This window comes from Pan troglodytes, chromosome 13 (assembly GCF_028858775.2).
Source record: "Pan troglodytes isolate AG18354 chromosome 13, NHGRI_mPanTro3-v2.0_pri, whole genome shotgun sequence".
Classification (NCBI taxonomy): Eukaryota; Metazoa; Chordata; class Mammalia; order Primates; family Hominidae; genus Pan; species Pan troglodytes.
The window spans coordinates 75,373,259-75,393,385 of record NC_072411.2 but is presented as its reverse complement, the minus strand read 5'-3'; the positions used below and the strand labels follow the sequence as shown (position 1 = coordinate 75,393,385).

Below are 20,127 nucleotides of genomic sequence, written 5' to 3'. Positions count from 1 at the left end.
CCTAGCTAATTTTTTGTATTTTTAGTAGAGATGGGGTTTCACCGTGTTAGCCAGGATGGTCCCGATCTCTTGATCTCGTGATCTGCCCACCTCGGCCTCCCAAAGTGCTGGGGTTACAGGCGTGAGCCACTGCACCTGGCCAAGATTGCAATTTTTTAAAATAATGATAAAAATGTTTCACTATTATGACACATAATCTCTATACCCACAAAGATGTATTCACTTCTTGGGCCATCAGGAAGAAATGTGATGAAAACATTCAGAATTGTCAACTAGCCCACATGCACAGAGATCCGGCCCTGGGAGAACTAGCATCCCTGTCCCTTGGTGGGTGTCACCTAGCATGAGGGAAACAAGCTATAGGATACTCAGGCTGAGTTAGGTTCCTCCTGGAACACCTAGGAATATCTGGCCCAAAGAAAGAGGGTTTGTTTGTTTGTTTGTTTCATACGGAGTCCCACTCTGTCACCCAGGCTGGAGTGCAGTGGCGAGATCTCAGCTCACTGCAACCTCCGCCCCCCAGGTTCAAGCAATTCTCCTGCCTAGCCTCCCAAGTAGCTGGGATTACAGTGGCATGATCTCAGCTCACTGCAACCTCTGCCTCCTGGGTTCAAGCGTTTCTCCTGCCTCAGCCTCCCGAGTAGCTGTGATTACAGGTGCCTGCCACCACATCCGGCTAATTTTTTGTATTTTTAGTAGAAACAGGGCTTCGCCATGTTGGCCAGATTGGTCTCGAACTCCTGACCTCAGGTGATCCACCGGCCTTGGCCTCCCAAAGTGCTGGGATTACAGGCATGAGCCACCGCGCCTGGCCTGAAAGGTTTTGAAGTGGCACACAATGATCTACTCAAATGGTCTCCCAATGGGCTGGGTGGAACTTGTCCCTCCTGGGGTTGTAACTAAGAATGGACTGCTCCCTTGGGGATTAAATGAAACAATTGTAAAAATGGGGAGAAGGCTTTTTCTATCTCAGCAAGACTAGAAACTGCAATTACAAGTGTCATCAAACAGACTCTCATTGATGACGGAGGGCGTGATGAGGTGACATGAGTAATAACAGCAAGGCACTTTGCCCATGAGGACCACCAGGCAGTGGAGCAGAAAAGAGGCACTAACAGGTGTCACAGGGACAATCTAACGGCAAGCAAGGACATCACAGGCGCCTCTTGAGCTAGAATTTGAAAGGCTTAAGGAGTTTGGGTTTCATCCTGAAGGCAATAGGGTTATGAACAAAGAAACAATATAATACAATTTGCATTTTAGAAAAATAACTTTGGCAGCCAGGGAAGACTGTCCTGTAAGAAGGCAAGGCTGGATGCTGGGAAAACAGTTAGAAAGCGATTCCAACAATCTAGACAAGAAATGATGAGGGCCTAAATTAACATTCTTTGGATGGTATTAAAGGGAGGGGAGAGCATGAAACTGGTCATAAGAGATACTAAGAAAGTCAGAGGGAACAAGAATATAAGCAGTGGGAGAAAAGTACAAAATGGCACAATTAACAGAGATTTAGAGTGGTGTCATAAAAGAAAGAGAATCTCACTCATGTCCTCGAGAAACAAGCCAATGAACTACATTCCTAATGCCACATGAGTTTGGAGATATATTTTTAAAAATGTGTGAAAAATTGAAAACCATGTATGTGATTCCAATAATCAAATCAAAGTTAGAGGTAAAAGTACAACATTGGTCTTCAATTGGAATGATATAATTACTAGGGTGATAAAGTATAAGAAAGACCCCATGTTAGTGGATTTACTCTGTCTGTACTATTCACTCTGTGCCCAGTGCTTTGCTAACATAAAATCACTTAAGGCAGGAGAAAACAGGATCTAGTTTTCTAGGGGCAAGACTCATAGTGAGCTGAGCTCATCCCTACAATACTTTAATTCCTATAAATTTATTTATTTTTATTTTATTATTATTATTTTTTGAGATGGAGTTTCGCTCTCGTTGCTCAGGCTGGAGGGCAGTGCCCCAATCTCGGCTCACCACAACCTCGGCCTCCCAGGTTCAAGTGATTCTCCTGCCTCAGCCTCTGGAATAGCTGGGACTACAGGCGCCTGCCACCACGCCCGGCTAATTTTTTGTATTTTTAGTAGAGACGGGGTTTCACCATGTTAGCCAGGATGGTCTCAATTTCCTGACCTCGAGATCCACCCTTCTCGGCCTCCCAAAGTGCTGGGATTACAGACGTGAGCCACTGCGCCCAGCCTAGTAATTTATTTTTTAAATTTCCTCATTCATTGAATGGATATTTGATATACTTTACTCTTTTTTTTTTTTTGAGATGGAGTCTCAGTCTGTCTCCCACTCTGGAATGCAATGGCACAATCTCAGCTCACTGCAACCTCCACCTCCCGGGTTCAAGCAATTCTCCTGCCTCAGCCTCCCGAGTAGCTGGGATTACAGGCGTCCACCACCACGCCCAGCTAATTTTTGTATTTTTAGTAGAGACTGGGTTTCACCATGTTGGTCAGGCTGGTCTCGAACTCCTGACCTCAGGTGATCCACCTGCCTCAGCCTCCCAAAGTGCTGGGATTACAGGTGTCAGCCACCACACCCAACTACTTTACTCTTTAATTAATATACTTCAATACATATTTAAATAATAAATATTTAAATAATATATCAGCAATGTTGATATAAGTACCATTTAGTCCATAGCTTATATGGCAAGAAGGAATTGGAGCAGAACTTGAGATATAATGGACGTTGTGAAGAGGTTATGTACTCTGAGACTGAAAAGCATACTTTAATATTGCCCCATGATATCATCTCTAGATACAGTAGCTGGCTATGATTTTAGGAGACTTTTTTCTTTCTTTCTTTCTTTCTTTTTTTTTTTTTTTTTTTTGAGACACAGTTTCACTCTGTCGCCCAGGCTGGAGTGCAGTGGCATAATCTCGGCTCACAGCAACCTCTGCCTCCCAGGTTCAAGCGATTCTCCTGCCTCAGCTTCTCAAGTAGCTGGGACTACAGGCATGTGCCACCATGCCCGGTTAATTTTTGTATTTTTACTAGAGACTAAGTTTTGCCATGTTGCCCAGGCTGGTCTCGAACTCCCAACCTCAAGTGATCTGCCCACCTCAGCCTCCCAAAGTGCTGGGATTACAAGCATGAGTGACCACACCCAGCCTAGGAGCTTTTTTCTTTTGGAACAGGCATGTGAGCTTATAATTACAAAAGTATATTTGAATTATATTGGCCTAGGGCTACTTTGGAACTGTAGAATGAGAAAACATATGTGTTTATCAGACTTGATAATAATAGCTAAAATATATTGAGCACTGCATTCATTCCAGAGATGTACTCATTTTATCCTAATGCCAATTTGTGAGGTAGCCTTGGATTATTACTTAGGAATAAGTACACTGAGACACAGAGAGATTAATTTGCCGAAGTTCATAAAACGTGATAAGTGGCAGAGCTACTTTTCTAGCTCAGGTGAAGTCTACATTCTTTACCATTGTACTGAGCGGGACAGCATCTGAATACCCATCCCTGGCAGCTTAAGCACTGCGTTTGACACCATGTGATACTGCTCCCCTACTTCCAGTCACCAAAGATTGGACGCCTGATGACATAGGGACTGCTGATTCAGAAACACACATGCATGACGTGAACTAAGCCAGTCATTTTCCTTCTCTTGGCTTCATTAATCGCTTCTAATACTAAGAGATAATGCTGGTCAATGGTAAGATTAAAGGTAAAACCATGCCCTGGTTTTACCGCAGACCAAAGCCTGCTGTGAGCAGGCTTTATGAGGAAGCAGAAAAGACACAATGGCCAGCGAGGAGGCTGGGCTGCTTAGGGCAGCATTAAGAACTACTCAAGGCTGGGCGCGGTGGCTCACGCCTGTAATCCCAACACTTTGGGAGGTCGAGGCGGGCGGATCACGAGGTCAGGAGATCGAGACCATCCTGGCTAACACAGTGAAACCCCGTCTCCACTAAAAAAAAAAAATACAAAAAAATTAGCCCGGCACCTGTAGTCCCAGCTACCCCGGGGGGCTGAGGCAGGAGAATGGCGGGAACCCGGGAGGCGGAGTTTGCAGTGAGCCGAGATAGCGCCACAGCACTCCAGCCTGGGCGACAGAGCGAGACTCCGTCTCAAAAAAAAAAAAAAGAACTACTCAAAACTTGGAAAAATTAGGAACTGTAGAACCTGATTCCATCAGTCATGAATCCTAGTTGGAAATTGGTAAGGCCTAGCTATTCTAGTTGTCTTTCAGAGTGAGGGTTTGAAAGATCTCCTCTAGTTTGTCATCAGTGTTATGAGGGCATCTCTAGCATTCCCTGCCACGCTGTTTGTGTTTGGACCTCTCTTTTTCAGGTGAGAGACTGGAAGCCTGGCTGTGGTGTTATGTGAGTTTCCTAGGGCTGCCATAGCAAATTCCTGTCAACTTAGTGGCTTAAACAACAGCAATTTATTCTCTCAGAGTTCTGGAAAACAGAAATCTGAAGTCGAGGTGTTGGCAAGGCTGTGCTCCCTCCACAGGCTCTAGGAGAGATTCCACTTCCTTTTCCAGCTTCTGTGGCTGACCAAATGCCTTGAATGGTGGCTGCGTACTCCAGTTTCTGCCTCTGTATTCACAGGGCCTTCTCCTCTGTGTCTGTGTCTTCTCCTCCTGTGTCTCTTATAAGGACATCTGTCATTGGATTTGGGGCCCACCTTGGTAATACAGGATGATCTCATCTCAGGGTCCTTAATTTAATTAATCTGCAAAAACCCCTTCTCCAAATAAGGCCACATTCACAGCGGCTCGGCATTAAGACATGGACATATATTTTGAGGGGCTGCCATTCCACCTATTCCAGGTCCTGGGTGTGGTGTGGTGCCACTGTTTTTCTAAAAGCCTAAGGAAAGACAAAGGAGAGTAATACACTTTCAGTTTTCGGTCAGTGTTTCTTTTGTTTAATGAACTCTATGGGTTGGGCCCATGCAATTCCAGAAGGATTGCTAGAGAAAGTATCAGCCCACAATATTCTGCATGTTTTATGTCTGAAGCATGGGGAAAACCTTTACAAACAATTCGATTAACTCTTCCCACAGTTAACTTTGGGGACTCCCAGAAGATAAAATAATAAGAAAAAAAGCTGAAATCCTGCCATTTGACCAGTGAACGTTCCTGATCTAGTGGACTTAGAAACCTTCCCGAGGGACCTGATGCAAATTTGCACCAAAGCAGCAGCTGCATTTCCACAGTTCTAGCTTCACCTTCACAATGTTTACCTTGCTCAAAAAGGCACTAAGTCATCTCCAAGTTTGAAGCACCCAGCGAACAACAGCAAGGCAGAGCCACCAGAAGCATACACCTGATTTTCATGACAAACACGGTAACGCTGTATGAGCTAGTGAAACCACTTTCTGTATTGCTGTACGGATATGTATAGCAACACAAACTGGAATAGAATGGAACATGTCCCCTGTTGGCAGAGTCACCCCAAAGGAATGGAGAGATAAGTAGGCATCCCAGCTGGTATAATACTGAATTGTTCAGAAAACAACTCATAAATGATGCCAAGTGAAAGCACTGTGTACCCATTAAAACATTACATTATTGAAGAAGTAATGTTTTGAAGAGTGAACTCTTCAAAAAAAAAAAAATTCTTACCTAGGATCACAAACTGGTGTTGACTAGGAGACAGTTCAGGTTACAGATAAAACAGAGATCTACCCAAGATAACTCAAGTAAAAGATACATGGGGAACAACAAAGAGACTCATGCAAACCCAGAATCAAATATTAGGCTGTAACAGCTCTGGGCCATGTGGGGAATGGGGTTTGGATTTGTAGCATCTCCAGGATTTCATGGATCTTCACCTGCTTTTCCACCCATAACATGACTGGCCTATACACCACTGTGTGTTTCTGTCTCTTGATGTCAAATATAATTTTCAGAAATTTGGAAACATAATTCTTATAGTTTGCTAAGTTTTGTACACAACTGGTTAATGTCCCACAGGAACATGAAACCATCTTTTTCAGAATTATCTTCTCTATTAACAGAAAAGAAAGTTATCACATCTTATCCATTTTACACAATTATAGAATGTCTAGCTTCTAATCAATTCTGTAAACAAAGTCCATTTCCCTAGAGAGTTAGGTGACGCTTAAGTCAAAGCTTTGGCGTGACACTAAAAATTCACACAATCAAAAAAAATTTCATAGAATCATATCGTTGCTTTATTTCTAAGTTTTGCATAATTCTCCTAAACATTCCCCCTTTTGATCAAAAGTAATCTTTAAGCATCCTTATTGGATAGTCAGCAAATCTAGAGCCATGTGGTGTTGATCAGCTACTAAGACCAGAATATTAAATTTTGCCTAGAGATTAAAAAATCTATAGTTTCATCTTCAATAGCTTCCATGGATTCAGAGATGATTTCTGTGGCTATTTACTCATCCATTTCAAAGCTAGGAAACCAAAACCAGAGAATTCAGCTCTACGAAGTTTTACCTGCAGTACCTTGTAAATGTACAGACAGGATCACCTGGGACTTTTGTCTGAACTCTTCTTTATTCTAGGCCTTGTTGTCTGATGCCATTTTCATAAACGTTGATTATTTTTCTTTGCCACCATGTTTTTCCCTCCTTATAACCTGTCTTCTGACAGAGCCCCTTCAGTCTTTAAACTTATTTCTACCATCCTGCCCCTGGCTTCTATCTTGTAATGAATTCCCCTTTTCTGTTTAAGCCAGCTTGAGTGGGTTTCTATTGCTTATAATTGAGTCTGAACCAATTCAATCACCTAATCCTACAGCCTAGGGTAACCAAACGTCAACTCAGACTTTGGTGGGACCCACATTACCCTTGGAACTGAAAGATCTAAACTAAAATTAATGTTTGTCTGACATTTTGATTAGGAAGAAACTATCAAAGGTAAAATTTGAGTTAAGTCTTGAAAAATCAGGCAGTTATTTATTTTTTTAAAAAAGTACTTGTACAAAAAAAGTATTTGTGGGGACTTCCACTTCTGAGAAGATAGAACAGACATATTTTTTTCCCTATTTCTCCTACTAATTACGACTAAAAACCCTGGATACTATATATACCTGGATACAAACATAAGGAGACTCCAAAAGATAGAAAGAAGAAAGCAGACCAACAAGGTACAGTGGAACCTGAGAACCCACACACGGGGGATTTCCTTTGATTTCCTTTTTGCCCCACGATCCCAGACTTGAAGTGGAGGAAGCCAGCAACCCATATTGTCAGTGATTCCAGAACAAAAGAGCCCCAAAAAAAGTCTATTCTCTCCAGCCAAAAGACCAAGAAAGATGTAGCCAAATGAGACAAGAATTTTAGACGATACCCACTCTACTCCATCCAAACACCATAGAAAACAATTGTGGCCCCATCTCTACCCCCATTAGCAAAAGTCAAGAAGCCTAAACTTCCACTCAGCAGATAGCATAACAAGGTATCCCAACACACAATCCCAAAGGGCTGGTGTCAGAGAGGGACAAGCAGAGAGCTGAGAGCTTCATCTCTGCTGGCCAGTAACAGGGACCCTCCCCTCCCCATGGTGTCAGTGGAGACCATATGGGGAGCCTGGACTTCCAGCCCCTTCCAACACTAATGAGGCACCCTTTGCCATTCCTGCCAGGGTGGTATCAGAGGGTCTAGTGAAGAGTCAGAACTTTGACCACTGTCTAGCAGTAATTAGGTCACTCCCACCAAGGTGTCCGTGGAGACCACATAGGGAACTGAGGCAGAAGGAGCCTGCTCCCCTCAGGTCTCAATGGTGGCCAAGTAGAGAACATGGACTTGTACCTCAGCCAGTCATAAAGAGGCAGCATCATCACACATATCTCCCCTACCAGAGTAGTGTCAGAAAAAGCCAACTAAAACAAAAAGTTTAGATAAAATCCAGAGTCTCAGAACATAATACAAAATGTCTAGGTTCCAGTGGAAAAGTACTCATCATACCAAAAACTAGAAAGATCTCTGTCTTAGCTTAGGCTGCCATAACAAAATACCATAGACTGGGTAGGTTAAATAACAGGAATTTATTTCTCACAATTCTGGAGACTGGAAGTCCAAGATTAGGGTGCCAGCAGGTCAGTGTCTAGTGAGGATCTTCTCCTTGGATTGCTGTGTCCTCACATGGCCTTTCTTTGGTGCACAAGGGTGGAGAGAGGGAGAGAGGAAGCAAGCTGTCTAATGTCTCTTCTTTTACAAGTGCCAGTCCCATAATAAGAATTCCACACTTATGACACCCCAAAGTCCCCATCTCCCAAGCATTATCACACTGGGGCTTAGGACTTCAACATATAAATTTGTTGGGAACACAGTTTGGTCCATAGCAACCTCAAACCAGTGAAAAAAGACAATCAATATGTGCCAACACCAAAATGAGAGAGATATTAGCATTATTTCACAAAATTTTAAAGCAGCCATGATAAAAAATATTTCAGCCAGACATGGTGGCATGCACCTGAAGTCCCAGCTACTTGGGAGGCTGAGGTAGGAGATCTGCTTGAGCCCAGGAGTTCAAGACCAGCCTGGGCAACATAGTGAGAACCCCTCTCAAAAAACAAAACAGTTGGCCAGGTGCAGTGGCTCATGCCTGTAATCCCAGCACTGGTGCAGGCCAAGGTGGGAGGGCTGCTTGAGCCCAGGAGTTCAAGACCAGTTTTGGCAACATAGAAAGACCTTGTCTCTACAAACGATTAAAAAATTAGCTGGGTATAGTAGTGCATGCCTATGGTCCCAGCTATTGGGGAGGCTGAGGTGGGAGGACTGCTTCAGCCTGGACAGTTGAGGCTGTGGTGAGCTATCATGCCACTGCACTCCAGCCTAGACAAGAGAGAAAGACCTCATCTCGAAGAAGAGGAAGAAGAAGAAGAAGGAGAAGGAGAAGGAGGAGGAGGACGATGACCCAAACTGAAATCTTAAAGTTTAAAAATACAGTAACTGAAATTAACAGCAGAAAGGAGTGAACTTGAAGATAACGCAATAGAAATTAACCTGAATAGCAGAGAGAACAAAGCCTAAAAAGAAAGAAAGAAAGAAAGTCAAACAGGGACCTGTGGGTTATAATAAAGTATCTAATATTAGTATCATTAGAATCCTATAAGCAGAAGCAAAAGATAATTGAGAAAGTACTCAACAAAATAATGGCTAAAAACTTTCCAAATGTGTCAAGGGACATAAATTAATAGATTTAAGAAGCCGGGCATGGCTGGGCATCTTGGCCCATGCCTGTAATTCCAGTGCTTTGGGAGGCCAAGGCAGGAGGAGCACTTGAGGCCAGGAGTTCAAGACCAGCCTGGGCAACATAGTGAGGCCCAGTCTCAAAAAATCAAAAAACGGCATGATGGCACATGCTTGTAGTCCCAGTTACTTGGGAAACTGAGGCAGAAGGATCACTTAAGCCCAGGAGTTTGAGGCTATAGTGAACTATGATTGTACCATTGCATTCCAGCCTAGGCAAAATGTGAGACTCTGTCTCTAAAAAAATAAAATAAGGTAAGACAAGATTAAACTTAAAAAATTAAATATGTTTTTTAAAAAGCTTAACAAACCCCAAAAAGGATAAACTCAAAAAAACATACCAAGGATCAGGGATGGTGGCTCATGCTCATAATCCCAGCACTTTTGGAGACTGAGGCAGGAAAATCACTTGATCCCAGGAGTTTGAGACCAGCCTGGGCAACATAAAGAGACTCTGTCTGTAAAAAACAAACAAACAAACCATACCAAGATATATAATAATTAAACTAAAGACAAAGAAAAATCTTGAAAGCAGCCAGAGTAAAATAATACCTTATCAATAAGGGAAACAATTAAAATGATAGTGTACTTCTTATCAGAAAGCATGGAGATCAGAAGGAACTGGCACAATATTTTTTCAGTGCTAAAAAAGAAAACTATTGATATGGTTTGGGTGGGGACACAGCCAAACCATATCATCTTGAATTCCCACATGTTGTGGGAGGCACCTGATGGGAGGTAATTGAATCATGGGGGCAAATCTTTCCCGTGCTGTTCTCATGATAGTGAATAAGTCTCACAACACTAGATGGTTTTAAAAAGAGGAATTCCCCTGCACAAGCTTTCTCTCTTTGCCTGCTGCCATCCATGTTAAGACGTGACTTGCTCCTCCTTGCCTTCTGCCATGATTGTGAGGCTTCCTCAGCCACGTGGAACTGTAAGTCCAATTAAACCTCATTATTTTGTAAATTGTCCAGTGTCAGGTATATCTTTATCAGCAGTGTGAAAATGGACTAATACAACTGTCAACTCAGAACTTTATACCCAGCAGAACTATATCTTTCAGAAACAAAGAAGAAACCAAAACATTCTCTGATTAAAAAAAAAAAAAAAAACTAGAAAAATTTGTGGTTAACAGACCTATTCTCAAAGAATGGCTAAAAAAAGTTCTCTAAACAGAAGGGAAATGACAAAAGAGGAAAGTATGAGACATCAGGAAGGAAAAAATAACATATTAAGGAAAAGTATGGATAAATAATGCCTTTTCTTCTCTTAAGTTTTGTAAATTATGTTTGATGATTGAAGCAAAATTTACAATGGCTGATGTAGTTCCAAATGTATGCAAAGGATATACTTAAGACAATTATATTACAAGCAGGGGAGGGCAAAGGGATGTAAAGATTTAAGGTTTTATACTGTACTTGAACTACTAAAATGAAAACACTAGTAGACTGTGATAAGTTATGTATTCATAATGTAATATCTAAAGCAAACACTTAAAAAGCTACACAAAGAGATACATTCAAAAATACATTAGACAAATCAAAATGGAATTCTAAAAAATGTTCAAGCAACCCACAGGAAGGCACATAAATAGAGAAATGAACAAAAAGAAAAGAGAAAAACAGAAAATGAAATAATAAAATGGCAGACACATTTTTTTCTCAGCCGTTTGGCTAGATCAAGTGTTAAATGGAAGACCTAATCCATTATTTTTAATTAATTAATTAATTTTTTTGAGACAGCATCTCTCTCTCTGTGTTGCCCAGACTGGAGTGCAGTAGTGTGATCGCAGCTCACTGCAGCCTCAACTTCCTGGGCTCAAGCAATCCTTCCACCTCAGCCTCCAACATAGCTGGACCACAGGTGTGCACCTCCATATCCAGCTAATTTTTTATTTTTTGTAGAGATGGGGTCTCACTATGTTGCCTAGACTGGTCTGGAACTCCTAGGCTCAAGCAATCCTCCTGCCTCAGCCTCCCAAAGTGCTGGGATTACAGGTGTGAGCCACTGCACCTGGCCACACTAAATCTTTAGCATATTAAGAATTACATTAATATAAGTGGTCTAAATATACCAACTAAAGGACAGAGATTGCAGAGTGGATTTTAAAAAAATATGACCCAACTATATGCCATCTATAAGAAATGTATTTCATATATAATAATGTTGGATGAAAAAGATATTATACAAGCATTAATTTTAAAAAGTAAGAGTGCTATATCAGTATCAGATAAAGCAGAACTCAGAGTAAAGAAAATTAACAAAGACGGAGAGGGACATTTTATAATGGCAAATCAGTCACTCTACCAATAAAACACAGTAACCTTTTTTGTTTAGACAAGGTCTCACTCTGTCGCCCAGGCTAGAGTTCAGTGGCATGATCTCAACTCACTACAACATCCACCTTCCATGCTCAAGTGATCTTCCCACCTCAGCCTCCCAAGTAGCTGGGAGCACAGGCATGTGCCACCATGCCCAGCTAATTTTTGTATTTTGTGTAGAAACAGGGTTTTGCCATATTGCTCATGCTGGTCTTGAACCCCTGAGCTCGAGTGATTCACCTGCCTTGGCCTCCCAAATTGCTGAGATTACCCATGTGAGCCACCATGCCCGGCAAAATATGATAATCTTAAATATGTATATGGCTAAGAATAGAGCTGCAAAATGTGAGAAACAAAAACTGATAGAATTAAAGGAGAAATAAATACATCCGTAATTATAGCTGGAGACTTCAACACTCCTCTCAACAAGTCATAAAACAAGTAGACAGAAAACAAAGATATGGAAGAACTCAACATCACCAGCCAATAAGAGCTAAGTAACTTTTATAGAATACCTCACTGAATAACAACATTATACACTCTCTTTTCAAGTGCTCAGCAAACATAAGCAGATACATCATATCATAGGTCAGAGCAACAATCCCTAAGACATTTAAAAGAATGTACATCACACAGAATGTGTTCTCTTACCATGATGAAATCAAACTAAAAATGAATAACATAAAACTAAGAGGAAAATCTTCCAACACTTGGAAACTAAACAACACACCTCTAAATAATCCTTAAAAAGGAAGTACCAAGGGAAATTAGAAAATACACAATACTTAATGAAAATAAAAATACAACATATTAAAATGTGCCAGACACTCCCTGTTGATAGGGAAATTCATAACCTAAATGCATATATTAGGAAAGAGAATAACTATCAAATCAGTAATTAAAGCTGCCAACTCAAGAACTCTGAGAAATAAGGGCAAACAAAACCAAAAATATCCAGAAGAAAAGAACAATGATTCAAGTATAAATCAATGAAATTTAAAACAGGAAACCAATAAAGGAAATCAATGAAAGGAAGAGCTGGGTCTTCAAAAAGATCAATAAAATTGACAAATCTCTTTTTAGACTGACAAAGGAAAAAGAGAATACACAATTGCCAATATCATGAGTGAAGCAGGGGATATTACTACAGACTCTGCAGACAACACAAGGAAAATAAGGAAATACTATTAACAAACCTGACAGACAAAAATTTGGCAACTTAGATAAAGTGGACCAATTTATCAAAAAACACAAATTGCCACAGCTCACCAAACATGAAATCAATAGTTTGAATAGTTCTATAACTATTAATAAAATTGAAGACGTAATTTTAAAATTTTCCCCAAAAGTCATAACCAGGCCTGGATAGTTTAGAGAAATTCTACCAAAAAATTAAAGAAGAATTAACACCAATTCTATACAATCACTTCCAGAAAATAGAAAAGGAAGAGACACCTCCCAACTTATTTGATAAGTATTACTATAATGCCAAAAGCAGAAAAAGACAATACAAAACCCAGCAAACTACAGATCAATATTCAAAGAGGGAAACTTTCTAACTTGATAAAGACCATCTACAGAAAACCCACAGCTAGCACTTCACCTAATGGTAAAAGACTGAATCCTACTCTGTACAATTGGGAAAAGGCAAGGTTGTCCATTCTTCATTCTAATTACTTCTATTTAATACAGTACTGGAAGTCTAGCCAGTGCAATAAGGCAAGAAAAAGAAAGAAAAGCCATACAGGTCAAAAAGGAAGAAATAAAATTGTTTCTATTTGCAGATGACATGATTATTTATGTATAAAGTCTCAAGAAATCTACAAAAAAACCCCAAAACCTTTCTAGAATGAATATTTACAGCAAGATTGCAGGAAACAAGTTAATATAAAAAATCAATTGTATTTCTATATATTAACAATGAGCACATGGACATTGAAATGAAAAATACATTACTGGCCAGTGTGGTGGCTCATGCCTGTAATCCCAGCACATTGGGAGGCTGAGGTGGCAGGATCACCTGAGTTCAAGGCTGCAGTGAGCTATAATCACACCATCACTCTCCAGCTTGGGCGAAAGAATGAGACCCTGACTCCTAAAAATAAATAAATAAAAATACATTATCATTCACAATAGTACCAATAAAAAAGAAATAGGTGTAAATCTAACAAAACGTGTACAGGACTTACATGTTGAAAACTACACAATGTTGTTGAGAGAAATTGAAAAATATATAAACAAATGAAAAGAAATACTGTGTTATTGAGTTAGAGATCTGATACACTAAAGATATCAGTTCTCAAATTGATATACAGTTTAATACAATTCCTAGCCAAATACCAGCAAAGTTTTTGAAGGTATAGAAAATAAAAAGCAGGCCAGGTGCGGTTGCTTAAGCCGGTAATCCCAGCACTTTGGGAGGCCAAGTCAGGTAGATCACATGAGGTCAGGTGCCAAGACCAGCCTGGGCAACATAGTGAAACCCTGCCTCTACTGAAAATACAAAATTAGCCTGGCGTGCTGGCACACACCTGTAGTCCCAGCTACTCAGGAGACTGAGGCAGGAGAATCGCTTGAACCTGGGAGGCAGAGGTTGCAGTGAGCTGAGATCACAGCACTGCACTCCAGCCTGGGTGACAGAAGGAGACTCTGTATCAAAACAAAACAAAAAAAAAAAAAAAAGGAAGGAAGGTGGGAGGGAGGGAAGGAAGGAAGGGAGGGAAGAAAGGAAAGTAGAGTAGCTAAAACAATTTGTAAAAAGAATAAATGGGGCTGGGCCTGGTGGCTCAAGCCTATAAGCCCAGCACTTTGGGAAGCTGAGGCGAGTGGATCACTTGAGGACAGGAGTTCAAGACCAGCCTGGCCAAAATGGTAAAACCCCATCTCTACTAAAAATACAGAAAATTAGCCAGATGTGGTGGCACGTCTGTAATCCCAGCTTGTTTGGAGGCTGAGTCAGGTGAATCACTGGAACCTAGGAGGTAGAGGTTGCAGTAAACCGAGATCACAGCCACTGTACTCCAGCCTGAGAGAAACAGCAAGACTCTGTCTCAAAAACAAACAAACAAAAAGAATAAATGGAGAGAAATTGGTCTATCCAATTTTAAAACTTACCATATAGCTATAGTAATCAGAATCAGAGTGTGATATGGTGAAGGGATAGACACATACATCAATGGAATTTCTGTTGAGAACCCTAAAATAGACCACCACAAATATACCTAACTGATATTTGACAAAGCTGCAAAAGCAATTCAATAAAGGAAAGATAGCCTTTTCAACAAGCAGTGCTGGAGAATTGTGCATCCATAAGCAAAAAAAAAAAAAAAAAATGAACCTCAACCCACTTTTCATACCTTATACAAAAATGACCTCCAAATGGATTATGAATTTGACTGTAAAATGTAAAACTATAAAACTTTTAGAAATAAACATAGGAGAAAATCTTCAGGACCTAAGCTAGGTAGAGAGTTCTTAGACTTGACATTAAATCATAATTCATAAAAGAAAAATTGATAAATTTGACTTCATCAAAATTAAAATCATTACACACTGCTAAAGATCCTGTTATAAGTTTGAAAAGACAAGCTACAGTTTGCAAGAAAGTATTTGCAAATTGCATATCAGAGAAAGGGCTAGTATCTAGAAAGTATAAAGAGCTCTCAAAACTCAACAGTGACAAAGTAAACAATCCATCAGGGCATGGTGGCTCATGCCTATAATCTCAGCACTTTCAGAGGCCTAGAGAGGTAGCTCACTTGAGCTCAGGAGTTCGAGACCAGCCTGGGCAATATGGTGAAACCCCATCTCTACAAAAAATATAAAAATTATCCGGGTATGGTGGACTGTGCCTGTAGTCGCAGCTACTCAGGAGGCTGAGGTTGTTGCAGGAACCAAGGAACTGGAGAAACCAATGGGTGGAACAGGAGGATTCTATTTAGGTGCACTGGCCCAGCAGATTTGCATCCAAAAGGCTGAGCCCCAAACAAAGACTTGGCTTGACTTTTATACATGCATCAGTGGTGCAAAATGCAGTGGTGCGAAAGCAGGTTTATAGAAGCAGAATAAAGGCAGTTTATTAAACAGCAACAGGCTCATAACTCAGGCTTTCATGTGATTCTTGCTATGCGGGCCAGGTGGCTGTTATCTAGGCTTGCTGAAGATGCCCGCACAATCTTATCTTGTGTCCTTCCCTATGGCACCCAGATGGCTACAGTCTAAGCTTTCTCAAGCTTGCTCAAAACTTGCAGTGCAGGATACAATTGCATGGAGTGGGGAGGGATTCAAGGGGGAAACTGTTCATACCGCAGGAAAGGAAGAAAGTTTGTTTTTTTTCTTCTTGCATCTTCTGCTTCAAGGTAAGAGGATTGCTTGAGCCTGGGAGGCAGAGGTTGCAGTGAGCTGAGATCATGCCACTGTAGTCCAGGATGGGCAACAGAGTGAGATCTTGTCTCAAAAAAAAAACAACAAAAAAGTAAACAATCCAATCAGAACAAGTGCAACACATGAAGAGACACTCCACAAAAAACAAGATGTACAGATAGTAAGTAAGCACACGAAAAGATCTTTGGTATCATTAGCTATTAGGGAAATGTACATTAAAACCACAATGAGATATCACTACACACCTATCATAATGGTTAAAATTAAAAATAGCAACACTGCCAAATGCTGGTGAGGATGTAGAGAAACTGGATCACTTATACATTGCTGATAGGCATAGAAAATGAGACAGTTACTCTGGAAAACATTTTAACAGTTTCCTAAGAAACAAAGCACGACACTACCATATGACTTAGTCACAGAGATTTCCCTGCAATAAATCTCACCAGACCCATTAGAAGAGACTGGCTGCCCAAAAAACAGCAAACAGCAAAAGTATGCTTTCAAAGGGGAAGCCATTGCAAAAAAAAAAAAAAGAAAAGAAAATGGCCTTAAGAGAAAAACCAAGAGAAAAACAGGGAATTGCAAACTTGTGTTCACACAAAAACCTGTACATGAGTTTTCATAGCAGCTTTATTCCTAATAGTCAAAAATTGAAGGAAAAAATGCCCTCAAATATCTCTCAATAGATGAATGGTTAAACAAACCATGATACATCCATACCTTGGAATACTACTCAGAAATGAAAAGGAACAAACTACTGATACATACAATAATGCATTACGAGAATTATATTGAGTGAAAAAAAAAAACCAATTCCAAAAGGTTACGTGCTGTATCATTTCATTTATGTAACATTCTTTTTGCTGTTGTTATTTTAAGACAGGGTGTCATTCTATCGCCCAGGCTGGAGTGTGGTGGTGTGATCATGGTTCACTTCAGCCTTGACCTCCTGGGCTCAAGCAGTCTTCCTGCCTCAACCCCCAAGTAACTGAGACTACAGATGTGCACCACCATGCCTGGTTAATTTTATATTTTTTGTAGAGATAGGGTCTCACTATGTTGCCTGGGCTGGTCTTGAACTTCTGGTGTCAACAATCCTCCCACCTCAGACTCCCAAAGTGCTCGGATTACAGGTGTAGGCCACCATGCCTGACCCTATAATATTCTTGAAATGGAAATATTATAGAAATTGAGATGAGACTAGTGGTTGCCAGGAGTTAAGGAAGGCACAGAGGCAGCAGGAAAGTGGACATGGTTATAAAAAGGCAACATGACAGATCCTTGTGGTGATGGAAATATTCTGTGTCTTCACTGTATCAATGTCAATATCCTGGTTGTGAATAGTTTTGCAAAATGTTACCACTGGGGAAAACTGGGTAAAGGGTACATGGGACCTCTATTACTTGTTACAATTACACATAAATCTATAATTTCCTCAATATAAAAAGTTTAATTTAAAATTGAGGCTAAGCATAAAAACACTGAACAGTTGTCTATTAAAGCCTAAAGATTCTGCCTATAAAACAGCCCAATTTTATTTTTGCAAAGACAAATTAAATCAATATCATAAGAAGGAAAAAAACTTGTGAGATTCTGCTTCAGAAATGGTGTAGTAACTCCTGTGGGGCCACACTCCTGGACAAGATCTAAAAAACAATTACCTGAAGGCACTTGAAGGTGACTAAAAGCAGGTGGGAACTGCAGAGAAGGCTGTAGTTGGAAGAAGGGAATGGCTTTTCACTTGAAGGTAGTCCTTAGTCCATACCAGACAGATTGGCTAAAACTTCAATTGAAATTTGCAGTCTTGGCCAGGCATAGTGGCTCACGCCCGTAATCCCAGCACTTTGGGAGGCTGAGGCGGGCAGATCACCTGAGGTCAGGAGTTCGAGACCAGCCTGGCCATGGTGAAACCCCATCTCTACTAAAAATACAAAAACTTGCTGGGCGTGGTGGTGCGCGCCCATAATCCCAGCTACTTGGGAGGCTGAGGCAAGAGAGTCGCTTGAACACTGGAGGCAGAGGTTGCAGTGAGCCAAGATTGTGGCATTGCTCTCCAGCCTGGGCAACAAGAGCCAAACTCCGTCTCAAAAAAAAAAAAAAAAAAAAAAAAATTAGCCGGGGGTGGTGGCAGGCACCTGTAATCCCAGCTACTCGGGAGGCTGAGGCAGGAGAATTGCTTGAACCTGGGAGGCAGAGGTTGCAGTGAGCCAAGATCACACCATTGCACTGCAGCCTGGGAGACAAGAGCAAGACTTCATCTCAAAAAAAAAGAAAGAAAAGAAATTTCCAGTCATACTGGCTTGAAGAAACAGATTGACAGAGTTCAAAGTGGCCACTGCAACTGGAAACTGAGGGAAAAACCTCAGAAAGGAGACAGTGACAGAGGAGTGACCTCCAATTCTGCAAAAAACCCTGCATGTAAGAATTCTGCACATAACAGTGGCTCCCCTGGAGAGAGTGAGAAGCCCCAGGGGCATAGGGTGCCACCTTTTACATTTCAGCTGGACAGCAAGGTGAGTGGGCACAGTGGCTGCTCACCCCTCTGCCACAGTCACAGTATTACAGGCCAAGCAGGGAGACATCATGGCTCAAAGAATCTTGTCAAAGAATCTTGATGTTTTTACTCTAAATTTTAAAAAATGCAATATTTTTACTTAATACTTTAAGCATATGTGACACTTTGGTTTTATCCTCCCTTCATAATGCTTTTTCTCTTAAGGCCTTTTTTTTTTTTTTTTTTTTTTTTTTTTTCAATGCCTTCCCCTTTGAAAGCATACTTTTGCTGTTTGCTGTGTTTTGGGCAGCCAGTCTCTTCTGATGGGTCTGGTGTCTCTAGCTGCATGTATGGCCTCAGGAGAGTAAAGATCTGGGTCTGGGTTTAGGGTGTGTTGGAGCCAGAATCACAGATCACAGCTTTGTGAGGGTGGACAGAGCCCTGGCAGTTCTGGCTTACAGCCAAGGTGCTGGGCATACAGGCACCCATTAAAAAGTGGGTACATTTGGAAAAAAAGAAAGAAAAGAATTCTGCACATAAACTCTGCTCAAATCTCTGGCTGATCTCTAAGCCACATATACAGAACATATCCAAAGAGTTCAGCCATGGATAAAAGAGCTAAACAAAGATTTCAGCTGCTGCCAACTGCAAGGAAGTTTGAGTTTAGAGTCTGAGGCAGGACTAATTAACTTCCTGTTAAAACAATCAAGACTATTTGATAGAATAGAACAGAATCTGAAATCTCTACAATGTATAATTTACAATGTCATGAATAAAATCAAAAATTACTAGACTTAGGAAGAAAAAGAAATTGTAGCTCATAAGCAATCATTGCAGGCTGACCAGAAGATTTCACATATACTGAGTTAGCAAAGATTTTTAAGATGGCTATTAAAACTATGTTCAAGAGCATAAAGGACAATATCCTATAATTAATAAACAAATAGGACATATCAACACAGAAATCACAAGTATTTTAAAAAATCAAACAGAAATTCTAGAGCTGAGGCTGGGCATGGTGGCTCATGCCTATAATCCCAGCCCAGCACTTTGGGAGGTGAAGGAGGAAAGATCACTTCTATGAAAGAAGGAAAGGAAGGGGAAGGGGAAGGGGAAGGGGAAGGAGAAGGAAATTCTAGAGCTAAAAAATAAAGAACCAAAACAAAATATTTAATGGATGGTCTTAATAGAAGACTAGAGAGGTTATAAGAATAAGTGAACATAAAGACAGATCATTAGAAATTATCAAATTTCAAGAACAGAGAGAAAAAAGATTGGGAAGTGGGAAAAGAAAGACAATAGAAATGGGGCTTAGTGACCTAAGGGACAATATAAACATTTCTAACATATGACTAATTAGAGTCCTGGGAGGAAGGAATGGAATAGAAAAAACATTTGTGGGCTGGGCACGGTGGCTCACGCCTGTAATCCTAGCACTTTGGGAGGCCGAGGCAGGTGGATCACAAGGTCAGGAGATCGAGACCATCCTGGCTAACACAGTGAAACCGTGTCTCTACTAAAAATACAAAAAAGTAGCCGGGTGTGGTGGTGGGCGCCTGTAGTCCCAGCTACACGGGAGGCTGAGGCAGGAGAATGGCGTGAACCCAGGAGGTGGAGCTTGCAGTGAGCCGAGATCGAGCCACTGCACTCCAGCCTGGGCGACAGAGCAAGACTCTCCGTCTCAAAAAAAAAAAACAAAAA

At 40.9% G+C, this 20,127-nt stretch overlaps 1 pseudogene; it reads left to right on the top strand.

Moving 5' to 3' along the window:
- The first annotated feature begins 5,129 nt into the window (after positions 1-5,129).
- LOC134807991 (cytochrome c oxidase subunit 7B, mitochondrial-like) lies at positions 5,130-5,549 on the top strand (annotated as a pseudogene).
- Positions 5,550-20,127: the final 14,578 nt, after the last annotated feature.